This window comes from Hyperoodon ampullatus, assembly GCF_949752795.1.
Source record: "Hyperoodon ampullatus genome assembly, chromosome: 12".
In the NCBI taxonomy this organism is placed as follows: domain Eukaryota; kingdom Metazoa; phylum Chordata; class Mammalia; order Artiodactyla; family Ziphiidae; genus Hyperoodon; species Hyperoodon ampullatus.
In genome coordinates, this window is record NC_136925.1 from 25,943,257 (window position 1) to 25,964,363 (window position 21,107).

The 21,107-nt window shown below is 34.1% G+C and overlaps 1 protein-coding gene across 6 annotated transcripts in view; it reads right to left on the reverse strand.

Moving 5' to 3' along the window:
* Nucleotides 1-21,107, reverse strand: part of EPHA7 (EPH receptor A7) — a gene marked incomplete at both ends in the record, with an annotated part of 164,618 nt that overhangs the window by 71,140 nt on the left and 72,371 nt on the right. The gene's annotated exons all lie outside the window — the stretch shown is intronic.

Consider the following 21,107-nt stretch of genomic DNA (forward strand, 5'->3'; position numbering starts at 1 on the left):
CCGTGGTTTTAAAAAGATGCTATTAGACACAGGTCAGATGTGCAATTACAACTGAGGGAAGTACACACATTTTACAATAAAAAATGTGTTGCATTTTTGATAATAAATGAAATTTCATAAGCACCAGTCAGAAAATATAATTTGGAAAATTATATTTAAAGCTTACACAGCTTTACTAGTATTTAATGCTTTAGAGACAAGATGGCCCAACACAATTAACCAAGTTCTGAGGCAGCATTAAAATCCTGAAATATGGGAATGTAGGGAGCTTACCAAGTCAGAAGTTTTCCAGAATAATTTTGATTAGTTAAAATATAATTTCACTCATAATATGTCTCATGTTTACAAAAGAATTTGTATATTTTATGTATTTTGTTCTCACCTAATAACTGATAAATAAAATAGCAGTAACTTTTACTTACTTACCGTAAGTGCTATGAGGAAGGCTTACAAAAACACAACGTACACCCTGAAGAAGATATATGAACTTCTATTTTTATGTATCTTTTAAATCAGTATATCTCAAACTACTATATAAACATCTGGCATATGTATTTAAATTAAGGATCACCTGCATACACATAAACATGCACATAACTGGGCTCCAACCCAGTTACCTACAGAATCAGGACTTCCTGAGTTTAGGTACCAGTGTCTGCATTTGTAACAAGTACCTGACATGAAGTTTGGGAACATAAAATTTTGAGAATCAAAGAATGGGCAACATCAATATACTATTTGTTGATTACATACATATATATATATCTATCTCATAGTGGCACAGATATATATATATATATATATATATATATATATATATATATATGATATGATCTATAAAGAGTCATAGAAAAAGGGAGGTTTGAGAAGTTCTTTAAGGATGGATAGAATTTGAATGTATAGAGGTGGAAGGTAGGTGTTTCTGGTGAGATGGCTAGATTATTAGGGAATAGTTAGAAAACAGTTACTAGATGACTTAGGTGGTAAAAGCAGCCGGGGCTAGACTGTGGATAGCAGGCTGCCATACTTGCTGTGGTGTACCACCCAGACCCCCTAGCTCCTTCTCTCTAGTACTAACTGTGTTGATACTGGCTGAGTGGCCCTCTGAAAACTTTTCTAGGCTAATAAGAGCCACATGGCCCAAGTTCATACTCCCAAGTGGGTGCATATCCAATGACTACTTAATGGTAAAAGGGAGAACAGAGAGCATAAAGGCCTGGCTCCTTGACCCAATCAGGACAACTCTGTAATACCCGCCCAGTGCCAAAGTGCTCTGTGGGATTGGCTGAGGCCACTGTTGCAGTGGCATCTTAGCTCAGGGAGTCTCTCTGCTCAGTCCTGCTACTTTTGCACCCTAGAGTTGTTGATCTCGCGAGCAGTTCCCAAGAAACTTCCTATTTGCACATCTCTGTCTCAGACTCTGTTTACTCCTAGAATTCAACCTGCCTCTCCTGCTGAGCTCACAAATTAATGCACTTCTTCTTTCCTTCCTATTTTTCTGTATTGTTGACCCAGTGTGGGTATTGTTTGTTTTAAAATGGAATTATTCCACAAGAACTGTAAAATCTTGAGATTTCACTGACAAAATCTAAGTTTCTGGCTTGCCTTCTGGAATTGCCAGACCTGGCCTCCCTGAGAATGTCTGCATCTTCAGTGAGAGGTGGGAGGCACTGCCACCTGAAAGGAGTCATCCCCTCTCCAGGTCACCAAGGTCCACGTGGCTCAACATTAATTGCCTCAACATTGATAGGTTAATTGCTTAGGAATTTGTTTAAAGGATCTGGTCAGTTACTCAGGTGAATATCTAAACTATGCCCTTTAAGACTTAATTTTGGATCTTAAAAGGACTAGAAAATTAGGACAGGGCATTAAGGCATAGTGATAAAGAGCATGAACTGGGGTTTGATTCCTGCCTCTGTACAACTTCAGGTTATCAAACTTTCTACACCTGTATTTTGTCATCTGTAAAATGGAGAAATTAACATGGCCTTATAGGATACTATGAGGATTCACTGAAATGATGTACACACAGAACCTAACACAGAACTCAGTATAAAGTAAATTAAGCCATCATGTTTTTACACCACACAGATGCACACACTCACACATTTTATTTATATATATAATAGATACATACATATATATACACACACATATATATACATGCATAATTTATACTCTAAGTTATATATTATATACATATATATAATTTATACTATAAGAAAGTGATTTAAACAAGTAAAGTTTAAGAGGAATATTTGAAGAGAGGAAATATAGTATTCATTACCATCCTTTTTAAAATTTAGGAAGATATACTGCAATAAAGAACTACATGGAAATAAAAAGCAAATATCTTTTATTGTCTACTCATAGCAATTCTTTTCTTTTTTTTTTTTTTGGTCTTCTTTTATAAAATATGAAGCTCCCTGGAGAGGCCAAAGAATTTTTTATTTCACAGAGGTGTGCTTTCTGATAAATACACTAGAGTTTTGCAGATACACATTCTTCCTTAGACAATTTCTAAATCTGAACTAACTAAATCATGGTAGGAAACATGCTTTTCCCTGCCCAAGCATTCGGTAAGGAGATATTTTAAAGTAGCATAGTTAGCTCTTGATATATCAGTGGCAGAATCAGGGAGGCATATTAGTGACTATCTTATTCTGATTTTATACTTATAAAACAGGGATCCCAAATTCATGAGTTCATTAAATCAAATTAGGATCAAAAATTCTCTTTGGAGTCAGTGATTCATTTAAATCTCTACGGTAAACCTTTCAAAAGTCATCTGCAGTTACTTGTACTCACTGTGGTTAGCAGTTCCGAGTATTCAGGGGACATTCCATCCCCCACTCTGTGTGTGTGCACGCTTGTGTGTGTGTTAACGGTTCTATGAATAAATATATTAATTGATGCTATGGAGGTCTCATATAAAACATCAATCAAATTGGTCATTTTCAGTGAACTTAAAGTTTGAATTTCTATTTTACTAATATAGTATCAAAAGGGGAACCAAACAAAAAACACACTGTAGATTTTTTTATTAACTACAATTATGACTTTTGTTTATTGCTCTCAATTCAAACAATTTCAAATGTGCAATATAGGACTTCTTGATGTACATGTACATTTTGACAAAATAATTTATTTCTAGTAATTCATTTTTTGGGGAAAGAAATGAATAAGTTGACTATATTAAGCAGCTAAATATAAATGTTATAAAACTTAGGAGTAAACATACTATTATTCCTTACTATGCTGGCCTTTTATCCACTTCAGTGTGGGCTTACCTACTGGCATCCCACAGGATAAAATGTTTTCAAATATGTTTGGGGCTCCTGTCATTCTTCCCCAAATGCTTTCCATCTTTCTTGCACTATTCTACTCATTATCCTCTGTCACTTCTTACAGTTTAGCTCATGAAACCAAAATAATGACTTTAAGTATATAGAATATAAAGTTCCGGGAAATATGTATGATTTTGTATGCTTATACAGATACATACTATTCATTAGGTACCAAATTTCAACACACGAAGTAGCATGTGTTTCCTGGCCTACTGTAATCATGATTTTGGAAAGGCAGCTGTTTGACAATTTTATTTCTATTTTCTCTATTTTCTATTTTTTCTATTTTATTTCTATTTTTATTTTTGAAGTGGAAAATTCCATCTGGATTACAATATCTTCCTACAAGGTTAGAAAAGAGGGAATGCTACCCCTAACTGATCAGACTGGCTTTCATACAGTGCTGCTCGTTGGCATCTTTCGGTTTGATATCATTTTTGGATGTAGCTAAATGCCAGATACCCTGACAAACATATACTCCACCAGCTGGATCTCCATCTGCTCGACTAAACATTTTCACACCAAATCTGTATAAAGAGCTATGTTTTCAAAGAGAGTTATCTACCACTGAAATATTAACATCTTAACTCCAAGAGTCCTTCCACTTATACATTTCACATACATTTAATCACAAATACAAAACTACCTCCAAGTATTATCAGTGGTCTGCTCTTCATTGCCAAAAGTTTCTTCGTTGCCAAAAGTTATCTTAAACCATCCATGAAGGGGGAGATGGACTTTTTGAGCACAGGAAATATTTTTGAGATTTTTCACAGGAGTATTGCTACTATCTTTTGATCTGTTGGCTTAGAAGAAAAGCCACAACATTAATGTTAATGGATAGTATCAAAAAGATTTTTTCCAAATCTGCATTAAGTTTGTCCTGAGATAACTTTCTTTACCTGCATATGAATATATTAACTAACAAGAAATATTCTTATGATTGAATCCTTATAATATTTATGAGAATGTTTTTTTCTTGGGCCTCAGTTATGTAGAGTGCTCAATTAAACCTCAACTTTTTAAAGTTTCTACCTGAAAATGAGATTATCTTCAGGTGGTGTTAAAGAATATTCCATAAACCTCAGTGGCTAGAAGGTTTTTCAGTTTGGGGAAGAAATATCTATAAACCATTATTAGATTTTGGGAGACCCAAGAGCAAACAAAACGTATGAAGTACAAAAATATAACAGGATTGTCACTGAGGCAATAATGGGATCAGAAAATTCATACAACATATTAGTGAATAAAAGGAAAAGTCTGGAAACAGAAAACTGCATATTTTCTGAACTGTGTACATTACTTCTAGATAACATTGATGGCTGTGCTTTAGAAATATGTCTGCAAGTATGCTGTGGCAAATAGGAGGGCCCACTCTTTGACTCTGAGGAATATGGCCAAGAAAAGAAAGAACCAAACCATGTTAACTACACTTATTGTGGTAATCATTTCTTAGTATATGTAAGTCAAATCATTATGCTGTATGCCTTAAACTTATGTAAACTCACTATCTTATTTTCTACTTAATTAATAATAATCCTGAAAAAAGCATTCTTTCCCATAAATACACCTTTTCTAGGACTGGGGTTTATGTAGGCTAAAAAAATGGGAATGGGTGGGAGGACAGTGTGATGGAAAGGGAAGGAGCATACAAAGAGGGAGATTTTCCTCAGTTAAGTATCTTTATGAGAAAAACACCCGTTAGCCTCCATCTCTGCACCTCCCCAAGTGAAAAGAAAGTGCAGGAAAGAAAAAAAAAATCCAAATCACAATGCATATAAATACCTATGGTTTCGACCAAAAGGGTTTTTAAGGAAAGGAAAAAAACAATTAGAATTGCCAAGAGCAATATATAAACATTGGGAAATACTTGTATAAAATACAGTTCAAAGCAGAGGACCAATGGAATTTAGAATTAGTCCTGCCTGGTTTTTATTTAATAGAAATGTCGACATTATCTTACTTCTTTGATCTCCTTTTAATCATCAAAACTCTAAGTAATAGGGGCTTCCCTGGTGGCGCAGTGGTTGGGAGTCCACCTGCCGATGCAGGGGACACAGGTTCATGCCCCGGTCTGGGAAGATCCCACATGCCAAGGAGCGGCTGGGCCCGTGAGCCATGGCCGCTGGGCCTGCGCGTCCGGAGCCTGTGCTCCGCAATGGGAGAGGCCACAACAGTGAGAGGCCCATGTACCGCAAAAAAAAAAAAAACCAAAACAAAACAAAACAAAAAACTCTAAGTAAAAAACTCTTCACCGTATTCTTCTGAAAGAGATAGTATGCCCCTTCATCAAAGCAACTGCCAGGCCCATTCAGCTGCATGATAACATGGGCCAAACCAGTGATGTGTAACTGACTCACAAGATCCAAGCGTCTGTTAGGATCTATTGTCTAAAATTTTCCATAATTTCAAACTTGGGTTAAATTGGTAAAAGTCAAGATACAACATCCTACTATTTACTACTGCTTCCTACCCTTCACACCTATTCCTGTTCCTGCCAAATACATGTACTAGGGCACCCAGGAGAAAAATAAAAGATAAAATAAGTAAAAGGAATTTTTAAAATATTCCAACAAAATGAACTACCACTTTTTTAATATTGAAAATAGGTATACAGTGAACCAATTCTGCTTGCAGTAGAAAAATTGTTTTGAACATACTGGTGTACCTTTAATATTTTATATATACTCAGATACACTTTGAAGATTCTGAATATATTTAATTGGCTGAAAAAAGGACTTTGAATCATAGAAATACCAATGAAGAAAACTTGCTTAATTCAAGCATTTGCCAAGAAAAACGGTTATCATCAAACACATGAGATTAAATAATTATCTGTTTTCTTTGCTGGCTCAAGATAGATGTAATGCTGATGCCTACGCTTACTGAAAAAAATGACATAACATCCTGTCTTTGCCATCAGTGAGATCCATCAACTATTAAAGAACAATAATTCTAGACTTATAAACTGCCTGATGTCTTCACCAAACAGCCATACAGTAGATAATCCTATTAATAGGCTAGAGCTTATTAATGAAAATCTCATAAGAACACTCAAGAATAATGTTACGTGGAAAGTAGAAGCAAAAAGGAAAAGAGATTGATACCTATCTCCCTCAATAGTCTAGGATCCATGGGACACCATGCCCATTTTACTACAGAATTCCCAGCCCTCAGCAAACTACCTGACATACAGTAAGCTCTCACTAAATATTTGTTTCACAAACGAGTAAAAATGCCACCCAAATCAGAATACAACATTGACAAAACACTGAGTCATTTAAACATGTATAAGAAGCGATTTTAAATGAATTTAATATGAGTATTAAATGTTTAATGAATAGTACAGCTAGAACTTCCTTAGAAGAAAGGCTGACTGCATGTGATCTAAATCCACCATATGTGATGATTTTCAGTAATTCACTGGAAATTATAAGCAGAAACAAGATGGTATAGTCCTCTGTTTTCTCCAAGTGAGCCAAACCCATTCATTTGACCGGTATTCATGTGGCAGGATTGTGAGTTGCATCATAACTGGACACAATACTCCCAGTTGGAGGTGACAAGTGTAGAGCAGAGCTGAATGTCAGACATCCTCAGACAACAGATTAGTGCAATCAAAGGCATATGAGATGTTCCGATGGCCATCAGACTCATGCTGAGTTGACTGCATCCAAAGTTCAGTTCTCACTGCTCACCTTGCAGGGCTATTAGCATTCGACACAGATCACTGCCTTCTCCTTGAAACACTTTCTATGTTTTCAGAGCATTAAACTCTGAATTTTCCTCCCATCTCACTGGCCATTCATTCTCTGTCATTTTTTTCTGACTGTTCCTCATCATCCATTGCCCTGGCACTTCGATCCGAACACTCTTTGTGATTTTAGCTATACTCACTCCATGTATGATCACATTTAGTTTCATTAGTTTAAATTCCATATTTTGCTGATAATTCTTATATCACTAACACAGACCTCACACATGAATTCCAGATTTGTATATCCAACTATAGGCATCTTAAACTTAGCATATCCAAAACTGAGTTCCTAATTTTCTCCTTCATACCTGTCCCTCTCATAACCTCCTGCATCTGAGTTACTAGCAATTTCATCTTTTCAGTTGCTCAGGTTAAAATGCTCGGAATTACCCCTGACTCTGCTCTTTCTCTCATAGCCCTCATTCCAACAGTCAACTCATCTTGTGGACTCCATATTCAAAATGTATCCAGACTCTGACCACCACTCCTTACCATTCCATTGCCAGTAGTCGAACACAGTCCAACTTCATCTCCCTTCTAGATTATTGCAATAACCTCCGGAACTAATTTCCCACTCCCACCATTGAGCCCTTCTTATCCATTTTTAACACAGCAGCCAAATTATATTGTTAAAGTGGAAGTAGACTGATGTCACTCCTCTGTTGGAACTTCCCATCTCCATCTAAAGCCAGTGGTTACAATGACTTACAAGGACCAACACAATATCCTCCAATCCCATGAAATCTCTGGCACCCATTCTACTCTCTTCTATCTCCCCACACCAGCTACCCCCTCTTCCCAGCCCAACATGCCCACCATGCTCCTTCCTCAGGACCTCGCACAGAGGGTTCTCTCTGACTGGAACATTCTTCCTACCCTTGGTTTTGCTTTCATATCTTACTCAGGCTTTTATTCAAATGTCATCTTCTCAAGGAACATTTTCTGACAACGTTTTAAAAACTGCAACCACTCTGACGCTCTGTTCATGCCTTTCCTACACTCTTTGGATAACATCATCTAGTTTTTAAATATGTCACACATTTAATAGACTTTTGTCTGTTCTACCCTGCATCTCACTCCTATTAGCAGTTTCTTAAGAGCAGATATTTTTTTGTCTAGTTCTTTCTCCCAGCACCTAGAAATATGTATAAAATTTATGATATACTGAATAAATATTTTTGCATAATAAAAGAATGAATAAAAGGGGTTTTTTTTGGCCATGCCGCACAGCTTGTGGGATCTTAGTTCCTCGACCAGGGATCGAACCCGGGCCCTGGCAGTGAAAGCACAGAGTACTAAATACTGGACTGCCAGGGAATTCCATGAATGAAAATTTTAAGGGAAAGCATGTCACCAGTGAATTATCAACAATCAGCCAGCTGGAAAGAGGTCTGGTGTGATGGAATCCTCACCTTCCTAGAAGTGCACCATACATCACACTTTATTGATATTTTTCCTAACTCAAAATAGAGGTAAGCTGGTCTTACCCAAGTTTATTATTTTTGGATACCAAGATTTCTCCTAGGACATTGGTTCCTGAGTTATAGCAACTGAAAAGGATTATAAGGTCACTATTCACTCTGGGTAATAATACATTCTCATTGAAGAATGCCCATGAAAGCTCTACATAATCAATGTGCCCCTCAAAGCACAAAACTTAAATAATAGGAGAAAGATTCACTGGGGGATATAGGGCGGAAAAATGGTGTGGTCTCCTTAAGCAAACTACATACACACCATGAACAAAATAATACTCTGAGTTAACAATATAGTAAACAAAATAGGCAAAGTTCTAAGTTCTTAAAGATAACAAAATTAAGAAAGGAAAAGAAGAAAGGAAATATTTTGTAGACAAAGAACACCAAAACTGCATTAAAAAATCCATGTTCGAAACCACATTTCATGAGCAAAATCAGCTTGTAATGATGACACCATAACAGTGAAAGTCTCATCATTTAAATACATGCAGATAACGAACTGCTCATGAAACTGAGATTAATGAAGTTATTTAGTTTTTTAAATTACCATTAACTTTCAACTTTTGTCTCCTTTAGAAATTTCATATTTTAGTGTCAGACTGAACAAATATCATCTTTCTCCAGATCTGTATTGTAATGATATAAGTAATATATGCCTAAGATAAATAACTACAGAGCTTGTCCCTCAAGTTCTAAAGGAGACATTGACCACTAAACAATTACCATTTACCTTCTAAGCAGAAATAACTGAAATTTTTAATAGCCAATTACCAGCAGTTTTTGTTTCAGACAAAAAGTTTGAAAGGTTTTATCAATTAACGTCCAAGCCAGACCATAAGCAATATTAACACAAATATGAAATTAAATTGTCATGTTTAGACACACTAACACAGCAACAGCATTTGGTCCAAGAGCTCTTCCAAGAACTTTGCTCCACACCTGATAAAGAATGTGAGTGCTATACCATGAACTATGAATCCTGATATATTTGATTTTTCAAGTACTTTTCCAATATAGTTGTTCTCTGTAGAATTGAAAATAAGAGGACATTTCCCAAAGTATACATTCCATACCTTAGAAAACATGACTGAGGTTAAAAAAATTTAGGACTTCTTGGATTTTCTTAAATATTTTTTGTCATTTTCTCAAGAACATTTGATAATGTTATGTATAAAATAATCTTGCTTTATATATTGTTTACTTCATACAACAGTAATGTGGCAGAACTAGAAAGTAAAACCATGTCTCTCTTCCTTGAGGGCTCCATATTTTTTCTACTATGCTCAACAGCTGAAGTGAAATCAAAAACAAAGACCTAGTCTTGGAGAAAACACTGAGCAATGATATTGTTGAATTAAATCATTAGCAATGTAAACTCTCACCCAAAGTATAACCAGATCCATCATTTTACACCAGTCAAAATAAAAACTACATTTTTGGTGGAGTGGAGAAAAATATCACAATCAGTGGGATAAGGGGAGGAGATGGCTAAGGGAAGCTTGGAATAGTCCTTGTATACAATGGTAAACACAGTAATTAAATTTTTTCAAATAATGCATAAAGTGGTAATCATGGATAATCTGTTTATCCAAGGCAATCAACAGCATTTTCTTCAAAGCCCCCCCACCCCCACCAAATATTATTCCCTCTCTTCCTTGTTAGCTTAGGCATTAGGGGTCAAGCATTTACTGACTTACCCTGGAACTGATCTTAGGACTTTTCTTTATGGAGAACACACACACTTAACTACAATATTGAGGATTTCTTAAATGGCTTTACAGTAGAAGATTTGTCTGATCATATTCACATTTAAGAGTGATCAAACATTTCAATAAACCATGGCTATTTGAAGAAAAGTTTGCAATGCTGAAATATAAATTAGCAACATAGTAATGCGGTAAAACTATAAGATTTTAGGTATAATTTTTGGCAAAAAATGTATAAATCAGAATACTATAAATAAGGAATATCACTGTACCTTAGGAGAGGCAGTAAACAGAGATGGCCTAAAAACAGAGTTTCTCCTCCAGTTTCATTTCTCATATAGCCACACCACCATAATAAAACCATGTTTTCTAAGTTTTCCATTGATATCCTTCTAGCTAAATCCTAATGTCTTTCTCAGTTTTCTCCACCCATAAACCCTTTCCAAATTCTGCAACTCTTCAATACATGCCTTCCTGAAATATGAATTACATCTTTATCTAAAAATATATATATAAAGGGCATGCTCTGGAGCTCCCTCAAATCAAACACAGACATAGGTCTCTTGTTTTTCTTTTAGAACTTACTTCAAAAAAGAGATTCCTTCTAGAATGCACACTAGATTTGTTTATGTATGCACATAAACTTTTTCAAAGAAATGATCACGAAGAGTTAAAGAAATAATGTATATAACTGAGGACAAATAATTTTTTCATTTGAATTATACAAACAATGGAGGCAACAGTGCTTTTTCACCCAATAAATTTCTCAATGTTATTTGTGTATACGTGACAAATGTCAACAACTCTTTATACATTGTTTAGTTTATCAATTATTTCTTCAGTGGTATGTATTTTTCACTTTTCAGCTGCTAGTGTAAACCACTATGTCTTTCTGTCTGTCCCAAAGTACCCACAAGCCACTACTGAATGAAAAGGAGTCCGTTATATCAACTCTGCCTTAAGGGAAAAACAGACAACTCTAAGTCACATTAACTCACATAGTTCAATTCAATAGAAATAATGTATTAAAATCTAATTAATTAGCAGTATCTATTTTAATATATAAATAAAACAGAAATATATATTTTATTAGTGAAATAGTGAGGGAAATTAAGAGGTACAAACTTCCAGTTACAAAATAAATGAGTCACAGGAATGAAATGTACAGTGTGGGGAAAAGAGTTAATAATAATGCGGAATCTTTGTATGGTGATGAAGGTTGTCCAATGGTACAAACTTCTGGTTACAAGGTAAATAAGTACTAGGGATGTAATGTACAACATGATAAATATAATTAACACGGCTGTATGTTATATATGACAGTTGTAAAGAGAGGAAATCTTAAGAGCTCTTCACAGGGAAAAACTGTTTTCTTTTTCTTTTTCTTTTGAATATATATGAGGTGATGAATGTTCACTAAACTGACTGTGGCAATCATTTCATGATGTTTATAAGTCAAATCATTAAGCTGCTGTACACCTTAAACTTATACAGTGCTGTATGTCAATTATATCTCAATAAAACTGGAAGAAAGTAAATCTATTTTTCCAAGAAGTATGTATTTTGCACTTACTATGCACCTTACATTTTTAGGTGCATGACCACAGAAAACATGTTGAATAAAAGCACCTGTTTAAGAATATTCTCACAGAACTGTATTCACGGAATGTTTATAGTGAAGCTCCATGGACCTGGGTGGGGGGCTGAGGAGTGGAACTGAATCAAGCAAAAAATAAAAATAAATGAATAAAAAGCCTTTTTGGAAGATTAATAAATGAATAATGATGTTCATAAAATATATACAACAGATATTTTAACTCTTCTTACCTTCATTGGCAAGTTTCACTTCTGCTAACTGGCTCTGACTATGAAGAGAACATACCATAAACAATGAACAGTTATTTATAGAGTGTGAGCTTTGTATATTTGTAATCTTTAATCTGATATGAACTTTTATAAACACTGCAAATACCATTTCTTTCTTTGCTAAGTGGCTTATATTTTTATTATATGCAGTGTTTACATAGGAACTCAATTATAACTTCAATGAAGTTAAATTTTTGTGCTACATTATAATATTCTTGTTCATGGCAAAAATAAGCAAGTTCATATAAACATTAATATTGGTTATGTGCACATCCTATTAATACACCTGGAGGCAAAAGCCACAGATGTTTTAGAAATATGCCTTAAATTTTCAATAAATTTAAGTAGAAAATATTATTCAGGATGTTTTTGAATTTCAAATTTTCAAAGAAACTGATGTGATGAACAATGTGATCTGGCAAAGATTTAAAGCAATCAAATTGTGTAAAGTTTTAATTTAAATGTGAAAAATGCTGGTTCAAAATTATCAAAATAATAGAAACTAATTTTATATTTCTGCTTGCATTAATTTGGTATTTCTAGAGATAATTCTCTAACCTGCATATACAACACCTACAATTTGAAATACTTTCCATTACTAGAGAGCAAATTTATCATATATTGTTGGAAAAATGTCCAAAGAAGTATGTTAAATGTTACCATGGCTGCTGCACTGGGTAGAAATCTACATCCTTGTGGGTTTTCCATGCATTATAACTGGGGTATTCTGAATCAAATCCATAAATATTAAGGTTAAAAGTGTGATGCAAATCCGTTTTATCCCCTGAATTCCATGAAGACAATTGCATGTTATACTTTTACACTTAATCCAAAAGTGGTATAGATTTGTGATGTGTAGACTGTATTTAGAAATTTTCCAGTTTGTGTACGCATCACATGTTTATTAGGATGGACTTTTTCTCCAGAAATAAGACAACACAACTACAAAAATCAAGAACAGGAAGAAGTAATATAACCTAGGAGATAAGCGGATGGGCCACAGTCTGACCTCACCGGTCAGCTCACCCAGACACTTATCACCTGGGGCAATTTGCTTAACTTTCCCAAGCATTCTTAATAACATATTCCTCACAAAACTAGGGAGTCAATAAAATGTTGGTAGGCAGGGCTGAATCACTAACTACCTCTCCTGTAACTCCAGTCTTACTTTTTCTGTTTCTTAAAATATAAGGGGGTACTCAAGTAATATTATAAAAATTCTCTCCACTTCTGTTTTTAGTATTAGAATGAAATGAGACTTTTCATCCAATGTAAAGCATAATCATCTACATGTGTGATATATTATCTGTCTAGGATTGTAATATAAGCTTTTTGGCCTGACCAAACCTGGGACATGAATTCTATTTAAAATTTTACAATTTCATTGGTATTTACATTATAATTCCAAAGTATTAGTTAAAGCTCTGGGTGTCATTAGGGACATAAGGAATTACTTAAACAAAAAGCAGTGAAATAATTGTAATTAAAAAAGCACCTGTGCTTTGTGAAGGAGACCACCAGAAAAGATATAGAGTACTAAGATAAAGAAAGGGGCAAAAGGCAAAAAACCTATTGGACCCATAATTTAGTGACATTATGATAATCATCCACAGTTTTTGTTTTTTAATTTTAAGTCCCATGTTATCTATAGGGAGTAAAATGGAGACCTGGAAAATAGCTATAGTTTCTGAATTCTTATAACAATAGTTTCTTACTGAAATATGAATCACTGTAAATTACATCATTTTCCTTTGCATTTGGTGAAAACTTAAACAGAGAGAAAGAAGTTATTTAGCTATTTAATAAAGAACTCCCTTATTCATCTCTTGATAGTCTATAGACTTGGTAGTATAGAGATCCAAACATTTATACAGGATATTAGAGATGTATGATGCAGCTTTCTCTCTAGAAAAGAGGCACAGGTATTATCCTTGTTACACAATATAAATTGGATAAGGTCTAATTGTAATTTATACATTTTAAAAAGCACACTTAAAATAGTATCATAAAAGGGAAAAAACTTTAAAAGTTTATGTAGTGTACTGAGTACCAAAACTTTCAAGCCTTTCAACTATAAGGCTTTTTTAACATAAGAGAGAAAAATAACATATAACCATTGTGTAACTTCATTTACAACATTGCTCTTCATTCTTAAGATGGCTCAGAGGAATATTCCTTGCACTCTCTTCAATGAGTTTAGCATCAGTAAACAGTGCAAGTGCACAACATACATAAAGTTTCAGATTCTACTCATATGCTGTTTGTTACAAACTGTTTTGATACAGAGAACCCACCACTTTGAAAGCCTAATGGGGAGTCAAATGTACAGGTGTACAAAGCTTTTTACACCTTCTAAGAACAGGAGAAGCAGTTTTCCCCATGACCAGCTCCAATAGCAGCTACCCCTCAAGCAGCCAAGAGCAATCTCTCTTGCTTTGTTTGCATGGCATCCTTCTTCCGATTTAACAATTTTACCATAAATTTGGATGGTGCTTAGAGTGATATAAATTGGATCTCCTTTATTAAACACTATAGAAAAGGAAGAAAAAAAAACAAAGAAGCTTATATCAACTAACTTGTTCCTTTTGTTCAGCATCCTTAGGGTTGGGGGTTGAAAGTGGTTAAGAAAAAGGCATGAGTGAAGTTTAAAGGAGTAATTAAAAGTGACTGATGGTGTGGTTTTGCTGTATTTGGCTGAAGGCACATTAACTACAGTGAGAATCTTCACAGAAAAGTACCTTAAACAACAGGAGAGTGTACTGCTGCTTTGTTTTCAACTCCACAAAAACCTCACTTTTCTCCCATGGGAGACTGACCCAGAACACTAGAGAAAGATCCTCAAGGATAAGATTGCTCAGTAATGTCAAAGACTACCTGTGATCAAAAGCAAGCTTCCAGTGACCACACACCATTTCTAAAAGGTCAGAATCTCAAGATCTTGTAGTAAGTGAATGTATTTACACACTGGTTGAATAAGGCTGTAATAAAAGACTCTATTTTAATTCTTTGGAATACAGATTAGAAATGAGACCTACTTTTCTGTGGGTAGTCCTCTGACCAAGTCTACCCTTAGAAAAAGCTACTTTTACAAATAGAAAATCAGTCTAGACATAGTGCTGCTTTGTATTGAAGAGAATTTTGAAGTACCCAAAGGAAAGAAAATCCTGTTTTCAAAAGGTCTCAAACACCTATTTTTAAAAACCGCTCATGCAGATTTGTATAAATGCATTCAGTCAATAATTGAGAAATTTCTCTCATAGAAAGCTAGCAGGAAAAGAAAATATTCCAATATGTTTTCCATATCAAACAGGACAGTATCAGAGACAAATCTGTTGTTATTCTCACCACTGATCTCATACCTGCAGCTCTCAGGTCAGATGTACCTAAGAAAGAGAAGTAAATATCACAGGATGGAAAATGCAGCAGCATACTGGAGGCAAAGAAATGAATTCTCAGGGAACAACCTGTTCTTTGTTTACCATCTATACGACTCTTGTGACACTGGAATAGTGGTTTTATATTGTAGCATGTTTTTTTTTCTGTACCTAGTTGCTGCTCACCACCAAATCAAACAGGAAGGCAGGAAAGGCAGAAAGGAGAGAGAAAAGGTGGGGGGGGGGGGAGGGAGGGAGGAAGGAAAGAAAAGAAAAGAAAAGAAAAGAAAAGAAAAGAAAAGAAAAAGAGATGACAGGTCAAACAGTATAAAACTCCAGCACAGGAGGCCCAAGAATATTGTCATGTTGCCAAAAATCCCCATCAACAGCCCCTGGGGGTAGAAATGTAAAAGGCAGACAAGGACTTTCTGAGGTAAAGGTCAGTCTGGAACAGCTGTCATATGTTATTCCATCCAAAACTAGAATGCATGTGCAAAGTCGTGTTCTCCTCCCTCTTTCTTTTTTTACATCTTTTGGCTTCCTAATTCTTGCATTTTCCCCCCCAATCGTTTGAAGTAATCTAAGCAGGGTGTGTGTGCAAGAATGTGTATTCAGTGGCTCATGTTTTAGCCAACAGAAAAAAAACCACTGGAAAAGTAGAAACCAATCAAATATACCAAATAAGAGAACTGTTTCCAGATACTTAGTAAGCTTGTACAGAGTTACAAAATGGAATACTCTGCTTGTGATCCTATACCATATCTGAACCACTGAAATTCAACTTTCTCTCTAAACTCTTATTTCAATGAACCATATTTCTCCTACTCCCAGTTTGCCATAAGTGGGCTTAACTTACAAATATAGATGTTCCCAGGTATTTAAAATTTCTTCAAAGCTTTCAACTATATCTGGATATTAAATAATTATCAAAACAAAAATAGGTCATTTTAATTCTCTTATTATTTAATGGAGATGGATACTAGGATATCTTTTAAAAGCATAACTAAAGATTATTGATCTTTAGAATACTTCCAATTTGTTTCTATAAAATCATTTTCTTCTAGATTTATATTATCATACCCTCAAAATACAATATAAATTGAACCTAAAAGTGGAAGATCCCTATATTCTGATGGAGTAGTAAAGAAAATTGTATATAGCTATAATATCTCCATATATCTAGAAAATTAAACTTTATGTTAAATTAAATCCTAAAAATATTAAATTTTAACATTGATACTGAGCATCATTTTCTAAAAGTAAAATAATATGAAAACTGGCAATAAAAATAGGTTTTTAATTTATTGTGAGATAGGGTCTTAAGAATTCAAAGTTCATTTTATGAAATCGATTATATCTAATACACCTGTTATTAATTCCTGGAATTCTCTGAATTATGATGGTTTTGCCCAGAAATAGGTTTTTAGAAATGCCTTTACTTTCATAGGCCTGGTTATTGAGAAGACTACATATTGGGAGAATGAGGTCAATATTAATTTTTGCTATAATCAATATTATTTTGCTAATTTTTCCAAGACAGTGCTTTTGCTACAGTCAAATTTATAGCACAGCTGTTCAAATTTCCATTCTAGTATATCAACACCACCAAATGACAACTGCAAAGTATTTTTATTTTATAAAACTTTTTCATGTATTGCTTTATGTAATACCTACTTAACTAGTAAGATATAGAGATTGCATTAATTGCCCAAGGTCAAAAAACAACTTATATAGCATGGATTCAAACACTGATTCCAAATCCAGGATTCTAAGTCAAACTTATCTAATGTGTCTTTTAAGTCTATCTATCTCTCCATGCACTATTATGTAGAAACTGATTTTATTTTGATATATTTATTGGCTCTGTAAACAGCCTAAGCAATAAATATTTTTGGCAAGTCAATACACTGAAAAAGATCAACATCAAAGAATATATGGAAGAAAAGCCAAATAACTCTGATAGAATGTTTCTAGTTAACAAACCATTCCTAAATTCTAAACTAGATTCTACTGATTTACTATATGATGCTATATAAGCAGTCTTTCTCATTTAAGTCTCAATTCCTTTGTCTGTGAACATTAATTACATTTGTTATATTCCAATTCAAAATGATGTTATAGGGAACAATAACAATTACTGAAAAATACAAACCATCATGAATCAGAAATGTCAAAAAGAAGCTAAATGTAGGGACATGTTGAAAAGTCATAAGCTCCTTGTTTGGCTATTAACATTTAAGAGGAAATATAACTATTTAAGAGATACTATATATCTAATTATCAGGGGCATATATGTTAATAGTGTATTCATAAAGGAAATAATTCCTTTCAAAATGTCTAATATGAATCCATACATATTCATACAACATGGTATGTACATATCTGATGTGCATGTGTGTATATATACAGATGTGTGTGCACACACACTTTACTGAAGAATTCACAATAGTGAACCATTGAGTAGCAAATATCCCTGGCCAAATTAAATTCTGAGTTAAGCTATCTTGTAGCTTGTAAGCAATAATTATGAACATATCTAGTCAAAATAGATTAAATTGAATTATTGCATCTCCATTCTAGAAATATTATGAATGGTAAAACATTTCTATATATTCTTGCAATTAAACCACTGTGAAAAAAATAGAAGACATTTCTAAGTGACAAGGGAAGCTAATACTTGGATTAAAAAATACTATGTGATTCTTACAAACTTGTGTTAAATGCTTTTGGAATCCATAATTAATATGTATCCCATTAAAATGTGTTGAACTATTTGTCTAAAAAACAAAGGGTCAAAAATTAAAGTTACATGTTAAGAGATTTTTAAAAAACTAGTTAGACTTTTTTCTGTGTAGCGTTTGGTTTGATGGTGGAATACTAATAAATTCAATCATAAACTATGGCCTTGTGGAGATACACGACATTAATTTGTGAGAGGGGTCAGGGTAAGCGGCGGAGATGTACACGACTAACCATGCAAGGGTGATAGTAGAAGGTGGAGAAGTACTCATCCTTTCTTTCAGTATCACCAGTCCATATTTTCCAAAATATCTTACTGTGTAAACATTATAGCCTATTTAGTGTACAAAAGATTGGACAGCCTTCTCTTCTACTAATCAGGCAATCTAAGGCTTAAAAAATTGACAGATATTAAGATCACTTTCACAGGCAACTGATCTATTTACACTATATTTTAATTTGATTTTCAAGAAGCTCCAAGTGTTTTTTGAAATGTCTTCAGAGTAGAGAAGCAAAAGCTATATTCCTTATAAGCATAATTTCCAAATTAGAAAATTACATAGCACACTGAAATTTTTGCACTAGATTTAAAACAACACTATAACAGAAAGGCAAGTTATATATTTCAGAATTATGGTACATAGGTGTGTAAGCTAACTTGGTAAAATCATTGAACTTTGGCATTAATTGGCATCAGTAATTCCTTAATGAAATCATAAAAAGATAGGGAAAACATAAAAGGTGAGTTGTTAATTCAGAACAAAGAAAACTTTTGAAAAGTATATGACTAGATATAAAGCAGGGTAATTGTGATTCTAATTTTGATCTAACCGTCTTTTAACTCTCAAATATTCACCTAAATTCATATAAATCTTAAATCCTGAACTAAAGGAACATGCTTAAGTGTAGGTGGTGAACTGTGGCAAATTTATATCAGCAGGTTGATACAGATGTTAGCCACAGTTAACTGAGCACAGCTCCCCACATAACAAAATTACGTACAGATTGGCTATACCTAAAAGTGAAGGCTTTCATGATTACAGTAATCTATAGGCCTCATTAAAGATGGAAGTGTACTTTTGATGTCAAATATAGTTTAATCACAATATCTAAGAAAAAAAAAAAAAAAACTTTCTGAGTCACGGTTCCAGGATTTGGAAGGCCCCAGATCTCTTTCAGGGTCTACCTGGTTAAAATGACCCAAGGCCCATTCAAGCACACATAATTCAAGAGGCCTGCCTGCCAGCAATAAAGGCCGAAATTGGATACTTGGTGAGATTAATTACCTAGATAGGGCTTGATAATGCAAGTCAAATGGGAATGTAATTAAAGTGCACCTTCCATGAAAATTATTCATTGCTGATGGATCAGGTGACAGATAAATCAAAAGGCATTTTAAAAAAGACTACAGGTTAACTTGAAGCAGGTCTTTCCTCTTTATAAAACTCTGTAATTGCAGGTGTGGAATTCACTCTTGCTGGCCTATCCTCATCATGATACCATAAGACAAAAAGGTAGATTGTAATGCAACCTATTAGAAACAGAAGCCAATAGAAAAACTATTAGGATCATAGTTACAAACAAAAGGTCAGCTAGACTGGAACCAGTTGGCTGGCAGCTTTCAGAAGAGAATATCATCCTATGTTCATACTGTAATAGGGATGCAACTATAAAAGAACAAGTGATGAATTAATAAACTGACTAGCACTAGCACTAGCACCTCAGGGTGTAATTCTATAGACGAAAGGCTTGCTGGGGTAATCAAACAGAGTTATAAAGTAGATAAACTGAATGGCATAAGACGTATTTTACATCATTATTATTTAAAGTCTTCCTGGATGTGTTGTTAATTCTTTACTGCCAATACATTTATTTACAGTCTAAGAACAATTTAAAAACTGTTTTATAACAACATCAGGGTAATTTCAGTTACCTAGAGGGATATTACATCTAATTTCTATGTTGAGTTCTTTCAGGTATGTTTATTACACACCTAACAGAAGATAGATGAAGCAAAATGTCCAGTTAAATGATAGTTATTGGAAAATATGGTTTTACATGTTACTCATTTGTTTAACTAATGAACACATCTTGCTTTTACTGACCTGTATAAACAAAACGCATAATAGTTTTCTTGTCTACAAAAACAAACTTAATGATGAACAAGGAAACCATGTCATCTAGTAGACTGCATATGAAATTCACAAAAACAACCAATCACTGTCTAAAAAAAAATAAAAAACAGCATAAAAGTTGAAAGATTTTTGGTGTATGAAAATCTTTAATAATGTAAATATTGATTTACTATTAAAAACCCTCAAATAATTATGTAGCTTTCATAGGCAAAGACACAATAAGATTTTAGATATGTAAATTTGATACACAGGGCCTATTTTTGTTTGAAGTGCTATAGGTGAACATATAAAAATACATCTGTCAGAGAATTATCCGTTTATAGCCCTCCATTCCTAAAGGTTACTGATTAAAATTGAAGACAGGCATGGTAAACATCCAATGCATTTTATCAGGAGACACTGTTCTTTATGTTCCCTGCAGGTTCCAGTTAGTAACTTAATCCCAGCCAAACTATAAAGTAAACTGTTCATGATTTGTCAGACTAGCTGATGCTTGTCCAGAAAAATGGTCTGAAAAAAGAGTCACCAGGACACTATAATTAAGATCCATTCATCCATTTCATCCCTGGATTGAAGAAAATAATGAAACATCAAAGTAGTCAGACAGCAGTCTAAAGGAGGTCAGTTAGTATCTTTTCAAACATAACACCAGTATTTAATGCAGCAGGTGCACGAGAAGTGACTTACAAATCATAATAATTCCCA